Below are 10,102 nucleotides of genomic sequence, written 5' to 3'. Positions count from 1 at the left end.
GTGAACATTGATAAAGAAAAATGCTTTTTTCCATCTAGGAACACTAATGGACTACTGCCTAGTAGGCACCGTTTTAGAAGACAGACTAGGTCTTTTCCCCACAGGGTCTTCCGTCTATAGGGGCAGCGCAATTCATATTCTTGGGAATCCCACTAAAAAAAATAATAAATAAATATGGTGTGCGTGCTTTATGAAGCACGGTTCAACTTCTACAAGGATTTTAATTATAAAGAACTCTGGCTTGTACCCTGAACAGCGGGCAGGTGCTAGCCACATAGCGTGTATGTATGTACACCAGGGTACACCAGCCTGGAGCTCTGGGAAGTAATTAGCAGTGAAATATCCCTTCAGGTTCTTAAAACATTTGTGTGCAGTTCAACAGGAACCCTTAAAGATTTACTTTTCTATTTTAAGTCATGTGTGTATGCGTACGCACGTATGAGTGTGGGTGCTGTGGAGAGGGGCCGAGAGGGTGTCTGCAGGGACAGGTGTGTGAGAACCACACAACATGGGTGCTGGGTACTGAACTTGAGTCTCTGCGAGAGCAGTCTTCATTCCCCACCTCTGGGCCACCTCCAGCCCTAACAAGGAGCTTTTAGGCCCTGTCATTCAGATTATGATGTCAGCGTGTCCCTTAAGGGTTCATGGGGGGGGATTTTATCCCATAGTGAGGCATTAAGAGAGTAGGAACTTAATTCAACTACATAAATAGTTGTTAATTATTAAATAAAATAATATTTACTATTTTATCTAATATTTTTACTTAACATTTTTGATACAGTACCCAGTTGGGCCTCAAATTCTCTATGTAGCCAATGCTGGTCTTGAACTTCTTCCTTTTTTAAATTTTATTTAAAATTTCTTAAAATTTATTTTACATATTAACCACAGTTTCCCTTCCTTTTTCTCCTCCCCTCCCATCCCCTCCCCTGTAACCTCCTTCTACCCCCCTTCTAACCACTCCTCCTCCATTCAGAAAGAGCAGGCCTCCCATGGGCTTGAACACAGTACAGCACATCAAGTTGAGGCAGCACCGAGCTCTTCCCCCTGCATAAAGGCTGGGCAAGGTAATCCAGCTAAGGGCCAGGCCCAGGTCCTGATCTCACTGCTAGAAGCCTTACACACAGACCAAGCTACACAACTGTCACACACACGCAGAGGACCTGGGTGGGGCCTTGAACTTCTTGGTCTTACTGCCACCACCATCCAAGAGCTGGAAGGGCAACGTAAGCACCACTAGCCTGACTTCAACTGTGGTGTTTAAAAATGGGAGCTTTCCGGGGAGATTAAACATAAAATTATGCAAGTGGAGCCCCCATGGCCAAAGACTGCTAGCCTTAGAAGGGGAAGAGATAAAAATGGACATATGTACACACATGTGCTCCCTATCTCTTGCCATGTGACAACCCTCTCTGTTCCACATCTAGATTTTACCAGTGAAAGGTCACCAGATGTGGCCTTTCAACACTGCTTCAACTCAGAACCAAAATAAACTTCTTTTCTTGATCAAGGAACCTCCTAGTCTGTACAAAAAAGATATCCTTTCTTTCTTAATTGCTTAGCCACCATGCCTGGGATGTCCATTCAGTCCACTTGCATAGTGTCTATGGCTGCTTTCATGTCACTTTGTCACAGGTAAGTAGCTGTGCTGAAGGAATAGATAGCAGCATAGGAAACCTTTATATGCCTTTAGTAAATATCTTTTCTGCCAGTGCTGAGAGTTTCAGACCAGGGACTCATATATGCTGGGCAAGGACCTGACTACTAAGCTACCCCCTAGTGAGTGTCTTTTTACAAATCCTATCTCAAAAAATAAACTAAAAACACTGGCGTATTTACTATTAACTGAACCTCAGCCTTCATTTAGATGCCATACTTTTCCCACCAACGTTCAGGATCCAACCCATAGTACCATGTTGCTGGAGACCAAACCCAGAGTCCTCTGAGGGCTCCACCAGAGCTCAACCATTGTGCCAGTAATAGAAAAAGAAGAGCCCTAAATTTGTGTCTCTGTGATGTTCCCTGTATGCTTAGACCGAGATTGTATTGGTGGGGTGGGGTGGAAATGGGCAACACACAGCTGTGGCATGTCCTTCTTATTCCAGCACGCCAAGAGGGACATGTGACTAACTTGTGGTACTGGTCTCAAGTCCTTTGCAGGGTGGTGCATGCCACATTTCCCCACTGAAGTTATTATTTTCTTTTGCTCCTACTTTGCTTCTGGAAGGGGCAAATCTATACATCTAACTCCTATTGGAGGTACGGGAGCTGGCAGGATTCAGTTCCATCTCCTGGAGGAATACTATAACACAACACATAGCATTTGAAATTTGTGAGTAAGAAAAATGTGTCTCCCTCTCCCCATATTCTATTTGCTCATTTGTGTTTATTGGTATGGATGCGAGTATATTTCTTTTGTACTTTGTATTATGGCTCGATACCATTGTTATTTATTTTGTTGCTAAATTTTTCCAGCTTTGGCGGTGAGAAGCTCTTCTGTCTGTTTGTCTTCAATACGTCCCATCATTCTGGAGTTTGGGCCCTGTAAACCAGAGCTCATCTTCCTGTGTCTTTCTCTCACTCTGTAATCCTCAGCCACCAACTAAAAAACGGACCCAGTTCTTCCCTCTCCCATGAAGGGAATGCTTTACCATCTAGATTCTATATACAATGTCTGTCCTCACAACACTAGGATCTAATCCATGTGTTTAATTCAAAATGGATCTAGGATTAGATCCAGGATCTAATCTGCATTGAATTGAGATGGGATACTGGGCATTTTGCTATGTTTATGAGCCTGTATATGGAACCAGGTTGGTACTTTCATCCCCTACCTTTCTTTGACCTTACAGACTCTTTAACTTATTCAAGACCTATACAAGCCTGCTTAAACCTCCCAGCACCACCTACGTTGTGAAAAATAAGAGTTAGCTGACCTGGAAGAATGGAGTTCCATTTTTAGTGTATTAGACTTCGTGTACAGTCAGTATCCAGCTGCCTCCTAAGCCAAATCCTCTTGGCTTTGATCCAGCAAATGGATACCCAAGAGATCATTTGCTTTTCCCTTCTTCAATCCAGTGGTCAGCTTTCTGTTAACATTTCGGCATCACCGCTGCCTTCTCTGGTTGTTTTTCTCTCCTCAGATGTTTGCTTTCTCCAAAGAGTGCTAGTTATTTGGAGACAAGTTGTAGCCCATCCATCTCTGGATAATTCTTTGCGGGGGAGAGAGAGAGAGAGAGAGAGAGAGAGAGAGAGAGAGAGAGAGGGAGGGAGGGAGGGAGGGAGGGAGGGAGGGAGGGAGGGAGGGAGGGAGGGAGAGAGAGAGAGAGAGAGAGAGAGAGAGAGAGAGAGCACTCTTGATATGAAGCCTCCAATTCACAATCTCCTACTGCTCCTCTCAGATGAAGGGATTACACAATGCAGCACCATGCCTTACTCAGTTCTAACCTATCTCTGAACTGTTTTAGCTCTGCCTAGAGCCCAGAATCCCCTAAGAAGGACCCAACTCTGTTGTTCAACGCCGCACGGTGGGAGCTGTGCAGCCTAGTCTCAGATCAGCATAAGACTTACATGTTCTATGGGCTTCCTCGGGGCAAGGCATCTGTGGAAACAGACTCTCACTTGGCAAGACCAGTGTAGGAATTTGCAAAATTCATGCAGCTTGCAGGTTCTTTTCTCTCTCATTATTTTGGTGATTCTTTGGGTGGTTTTTGGTTTTACCCTGTCAGTCACACGTGCAACAGCTGTAATTGCCCCTGGAAATTCTGCTCCTTTTTAAATATTTTCCCCTAATATTCAACAGGGGGCTAATGCTTCTCAAATCTCTTCTCTGGAGTTGCTAACTACAACTCCCAATCCTGGGAACTTTTCTGACTCGATAGAGACAGGTACGCATGAGAGAACAACACTTCGAACACTCACTCTGTCTCACGGTTCTAGAAAGGAGAGTAAGGCATGCGTACACAGAATAGGGGAAAAGTCTTAGGGATTCACACAGTGCCAACTGCTGAGAGTAAGGTCCCTGGACACCAAGCATAGAATCATTGGTAGAATCTGGTATGCGCCAAGAGGAAACAGACAATGCAAAATATGGGATGGAGAGATCCATCTTTACCATACACAGGAGCTTGTGTTGGTGGGAGACGCATGGTACAGTGAGATGGGAAGAGTGCTTATCAAAGTCTGCCTTCTACAGAGAGATCGAGACATAGGGCCCTCTTGTAGGAAAAAGAGCTGTATAAAAATACACCTTGCAGACATGAACCAATGTCTGGGTTTGAATATTGTCCTTAAAGCATTGTTCCCATGTCTGTTACTATTAACTTTGTAACTGCAAGCAGCTGTCAGCTGACAAGCACCAGAAGAACAGGCTGTGTCTGGCTCGATATTGTTAAGGCCTGCAAAAATGCTGAACTCTACGTCTATAGTAAGGTATTGTAGCGGGTGGGACAGTGTATTTGGGGAAGCATAAAGGGGAACAATGGGTTTTCATACTGTATTCCTTCATTTGTGATGTATTTCTTAAAGTCTAAAATAGAAGCCAATAATAAAGTTGTTCACATAACCCTGGTAAGAAAATTTCTGGTAGGTATAAATAAAGACAGCCTGAGCTATTCGGGGCCTCTTGAGCACAGCCCACTTGGTGGTCAGAAGTTTTCCTTGGCCAATGTCCCTTCCCTGCCTCAGGACCTGAACTCAGGTCGAGGCTAAACCCTAGCAACGTAACACTGTAAGCCTTCAAAACATTCTCAGGTTTTATTTGCCTCACTCTAATCTTATTTGTTCCAAAAGTTTCCTTGATTCTTGACTTCCCCAGTAATACCCCAAAATAATTCCCTCCAAAGGGGAGGTCCTGGGAGCAGGGGGGGGGGGAGGGGGGTGGGGGGGGGGTTACGATCTCTTAATTGGCTATTTCTCTACCACAAGGGGGAGCCAGATCTCTTCAGTAAGATCCTTGGCTGCAGGTACTGAGTCCAGGTGTCTTTGATTTATCAAAACCGTGATTGCTGAGGTCTAAAACTGCGCAGACAAATTTCTAGTGTTTGTAGGGTCCCACCACCAAAGGGTCCCCAGCACAGCCAGAGTTGCTTTGCTCTTTCTTGCAAACACAGGGAGAGGGTGCGGTCAAAACCCTCTGCTCTCTGGTCTCTAAGGGGGTGTGGCATTCACTCTGGTCAGAAGGACCTTGGGATTGTCTTTCTCTAGCGGATAATATCTGAAACACAGCTTCTCCTTGCCCGGAATTATCTGGTGCCACCATTTTCTTGTTTGTGTGTACTGAGTCTGATAACTGACTTTTGGCAAGGTTAGGTTCCAAAACAAGACAATCAGTTTTATTTCTGAGATTAGAAGTTGCCAGTGGTTCTTCCCCGGTCCCGGACTGTTAATGCCCCACCCCTACCCCCCAAAATTGGGTTTGTCCCACCACCACGTGTATCTCTGGCACAAATCTTCGTGGGACTGGACCGAGGCTCTGCCCCTTCACGGATCCAGAAACATTAATTTACTGCTCTATAGGCTGTTGGGTCCCCAAGGGCTCGGGTGGTGCGCTTCTGACCAGGCCCAGAGAGGGTGCTCCTGACAACCTCACAGACCGAAGGAGCTTCAGCCAGGCGTGCCTTGGCCTCTGTGATGGAGCAACATTGTAAAAGGCTCAGCAAGGCTGTGGGGATCACCTGTGGGAAGAGCCAGGGCGAGCTGGAGAAAAGGAAGGTCATTTGAGAAAGAACCCTGAAGGGGGCAAAGAATTGGGCACAGGAGTTTGGTTGGGTGAAAGAATAGGAAGGTGGCGGCACATGCCTTTAATCCCAGCACTTGGGAAGCAGAGGCAGGTGGATCTCTGAGTTTGAGACCAGCCTGGTCTACATAGCGAGTGCCAGGACAGGCTCCAAAGCTACAGAGAAAACCCTTTCTCGAAAAACCAAAGAGAGAGAGAGAGAGAGAGAGAGAGAGAGAGAGAGAGAGAGAGAGAGAGAGAGAGAAAAGAAAAGAAAAGAAAAGAAAAGAGAAGAGAAGAGAAGAGAAGAGAAGAGAAGAGAAGAGAAGAGAAGAGAAGAGAAGAAAAGAAAAGGAAGTGGGGTCAAAGCAGAGAAAAACCTTCACTGAGCAGGAAAATTCCTGTGCCAAGACCCTTCTCTCAGTCCTTTTTGATGCCCCTCCAAGGCAGAACAGAAGCCATTTTGTTGGTATGTTTTTTGCCTCTGTAGTTTCTGCCACTGTTATGCCTCCTCATCCCACCCCCACCCCCATCCACCTACCCCTCCAAATGGGAGCTCCACGTGGCTCGGATCTCTGAGCTTTGTAAATCTAGAGTCACACCAAGTTCCTAAGATGTTTAAGATCCTCAGAAAGTGTTTGTGAAACGGCCAGCAAGGGGGAAAGGATGCCTTTTCCTTCTCGTGGGCAACCTGGACATGGCGTGAGATGGGAGCAGCCCGGACATCATCTGACAGCGGTTGAGGAAAATGGATTGCTTGGAGGAGGCTGTCAATTCAGCGAGCCTTGGATTGTCCAGAGAACCGCTGTGGGAGTAGTAGTAAGGTCAGTGTTGGGGTAGAGGGCAAGGAGAACTGAGAATAGTGTCACAGAAGAAAGCAATCGGAGAAGGGGGGCAGGACAGCTAGGATCCTGAAGACTGGCTGAAGACACTGTGGAGAGTTTGTCCCTCCTGGCAATCCCATAACCACAAGGTATAAAGGAAAACTGGGCTAAAAAGTTGATGGTGGACCATCACTGGCCCATGATGAATGGGAAGTTGGTGAGAGTTACAGCTGTGATCCAACAACCCCATAGATCGATGATAAAGGACAGCAACCTTCAAGGCCATCCATCATGCTCTCTGCCGAGCATCCATTCTCTCTCCATCTGGGCATTAGCCCCTTTCTTTTCCTGGATAGCTGCTGGTCTCCATTCTGAGACCATAGATATAATCAAGCCATCCTACCCCACCAGCTTCTTGAAAGTACACACAAAGCAGATGAGCAGGCACCTTTTCTTCCTGGAGGGCAGTGATTGGTTCAAAGTTGTGCACACGACCCAAGACAAGCCAACAAGAGCCCTTCGCCAGATGCTGGCAGTGTCATGAGGAACAGAAAGACCGGGGTTACTGTCTTAGAACTGTTCAGTCACATGAACTATCCTGGAACTCACTTTTGTAGACCAGGTTGGCCTCGAACTCACAGACACCGCCTGTCTCTGCCTCCTGAGTGCTGAGATTAAAGGCGTGCACCACCACCGCCCTACTACCAGTCGGGTTTCTATTGCATTCTTGAAACCTAAAGACTGTCGACTGGAAGTTACAGTTTTGCACTCATGCACCATTGTGTGTGCATGCAAGGCCAACTGGAGGGTACTCCCAAGAAAGACACGCCTGCGAAAACCTAGCACTTAACCCTACACCCCGCCCCAACATTGCAAAAACCACCTTCTGCAGCAGTCTAGGTTTGGGGGTCTCCTGTCACACTCCCACCTGCAACATGGCCAGTGCCCTCCAAAAGAGCTTGGGGTTGGCGATCCGGAGGTACAGCATGTGGTTCTCTAGGATCTTCCCCAGCAGCACGTGGGCCCCGGTACTCACTGTATTCAACACCCACTTGGTGCTTAGCTCACACTGGAACTTCTGAAATATAGACACACGGGAGTGCAGAAGTTAGGGGCTGGGAGAGCAGCCTGGTGAGAGAGCCATATTATAACACAGAAAACCTGGGCTAAGACAGCAGCCACCTTGTGGCTGAAGAGATGGCCAGGGGAAGAGCACTGGCTACTCTTCCACAGGTCCAGAGTTCAATTCCCAACAACTACGTAGTGGCTCATAATCTGATGCCCTCTTCTAACATTGCATGACATTTAATGATGTACTCATCATTAAAATATGAATAAATAAAATTAAAAAAAATGAAGCTACAGTACTGAAAACAGTCTGATACTGGCATAAGAACAGACAGGAGGACCAATGGGACCGAATAGAAGACCCGGATATCAATCCACACATCTTCGAACACCTAATATTTGATAAAGAAGCAAAAAATATCAAATGGAAAAAAGAAAGCATATTTAACAAGTGGTGCTGGCATAACTGGATATCAACATGTAGAAAAATGAAAATAGACCCATATCTATCACTATGCACAAAACTCAAGTCCAAATGGATCAAAGACCTCAACATAAAGCCAGCCACACTGAACCTTATAGAAGAGAAAATGGGAAGTACACTTGAATGCATTGGGACATGGAACCACTTCTTAAATATAATTCCAGCAGCACAGACACTGAGAGAAGCAATTAATAAATGGGACCTCCTGAAACTAAAAAGCTTCCGTAAAGCAAACAACACGGTCAACAAGACAAAACAACAGCCTACAGAATGGGAAAAGATCTTCACTAACCCCACATCAGACAGAGGTCTCATCTCCAAAATATACAAAGAACTCAAGAAATTGGACACCAAAAAATCACATAATCCAATAAAAAAAAATTGAGTACAGACCTAAACAGAGAACTCTCAACAGAGGAATCTAAAATGGCTGAAAGACACTTAAGGAAATGTTCAACATCCTTAGACATCAGAGAAATGCAAATCAAAACAACTCTGAGATTCCATCTTACACCTGTAAGAATGGCCAAGATCAAAAACACTGATGACAACTTATGCTGGAGAGGTTGTGGGGAAAAGGGAACACTTCTGCATTGCTGGTGGGAATGCAAACTGGTACAACCCCTTTGGATGTCAGTGTGGCGATTTCTCAGAAAACTAGGAAACAACCTTCCTCAGGACCCAATAATACCACTTTTAGGTAGATATCCAAACGATGCTAAATCGTGCCACAGGACATGTGCTCAATAATGTTCATAGCAGCTTTGTTTGTCATAGCCAGAACCTGGAAACAACCTAAATGCCCCTCGATTGAAGAATGAATAAAAAAAAAATATATGGTACATTTACACAATGGAGTACTACACAGCAGAAAAAATAATGACAGCTTGAATTTTGCAGGAAAATGGATGGAGCTAGAAAACATTATTTTGAGTGAGGTAACCCAGACACAGAAAGACAATTATCATATATACTCACTCATAGGTGTTTTTTTAAACATAAAGCAAAGAAAGGCAGCCTACGAACCACAAACCCAGAGAACCTAGACAACAATATGGACACTAAGAGAGACTTACATAGATCTAATCTACATGGGAAGTAGAAAGTAGAAAAAGACAGGATCTCTTAAGTAAATTGGGAGCATGGGGACCTTGGGGGAGGGTTGATGGGGGGAGGGGAGAGGCAGGGAGGGGAGTGGAGAAAAATGGAGAGCTCAATAAATATCATGGAAAAAGAAAAAGAAAACCGACACTGGACAGATCATTTGTTTGACGAAAACAGTGTTTAATAATCTTTTTTGTCTTTGATCATGTTATTGAGAGAGCTAATGTTAACCTGTAAGCTTCACTTGCCCAAGGACAGATAACTTTCTGGGATGCTGGGGGCTGTTGTTCATGCATATAATAAGCCAAGTGTTTTCACGTCAGTAAACAAAACTGGTTGCCCCAACTGGACAGGATGTGCTTGATCACAAGGCTGGCAGGAGGTACACCTGCAGGAAGTGCTCAGGATGTGTTCTTGCCCCTGATTGGATGAAGTAGCCTTGTGGATTTTGTCTTTTTGAGCACCTGATTAACCTAATTCAGCACCATTCTCTGGGAATCCTGGTTATGGACCTGGCCAGTGTCCATCTTTCTGGCCAATATTTATTAAAGTTTGCTTTAATTAGATAATCGTGGATTTGGCTTTTCTCCTCGCAATTTTCAGGTATAACCGTCTACTTTATTTTTTTTAATTTTTTTTGCTTGTATTTTTAACATGTATGGGTACTTTGATGGCATGTGTGTCTGTGTACCACATGTATGCCGTGTACTCGGGGGCCAGCAGAGGGCATCCGATCCTCTGGAACTGGGGCTGACGGTTGTTATCTGCCGTGTGGGTGCTGCCAATGAACCTGGGTCCTCTGGAAGAGCAGACAAGTGCTCTTTGAAGGAGACTGGACAGTAGGGTCTTCCTCCGGGACCCCAGATTAGGCCCAAGCCACATCCAAACACCTGTTTGACCTTGCAG

This window comes from Myodes glareolus, chromosome 6, assembly GCF_982192425.1.
Source record: "Myodes glareolus chromosome 6, mMyoGla1.1, whole genome shotgun sequence".
Taxonomy (NCBI): Eukaryota; Metazoa; Chordata; class Mammalia; order Rodentia; family Cricetidae; genus Myodes; species Myodes glareolus.
This window is presented reverse-complemented; position numbering follows the sequence as displayed.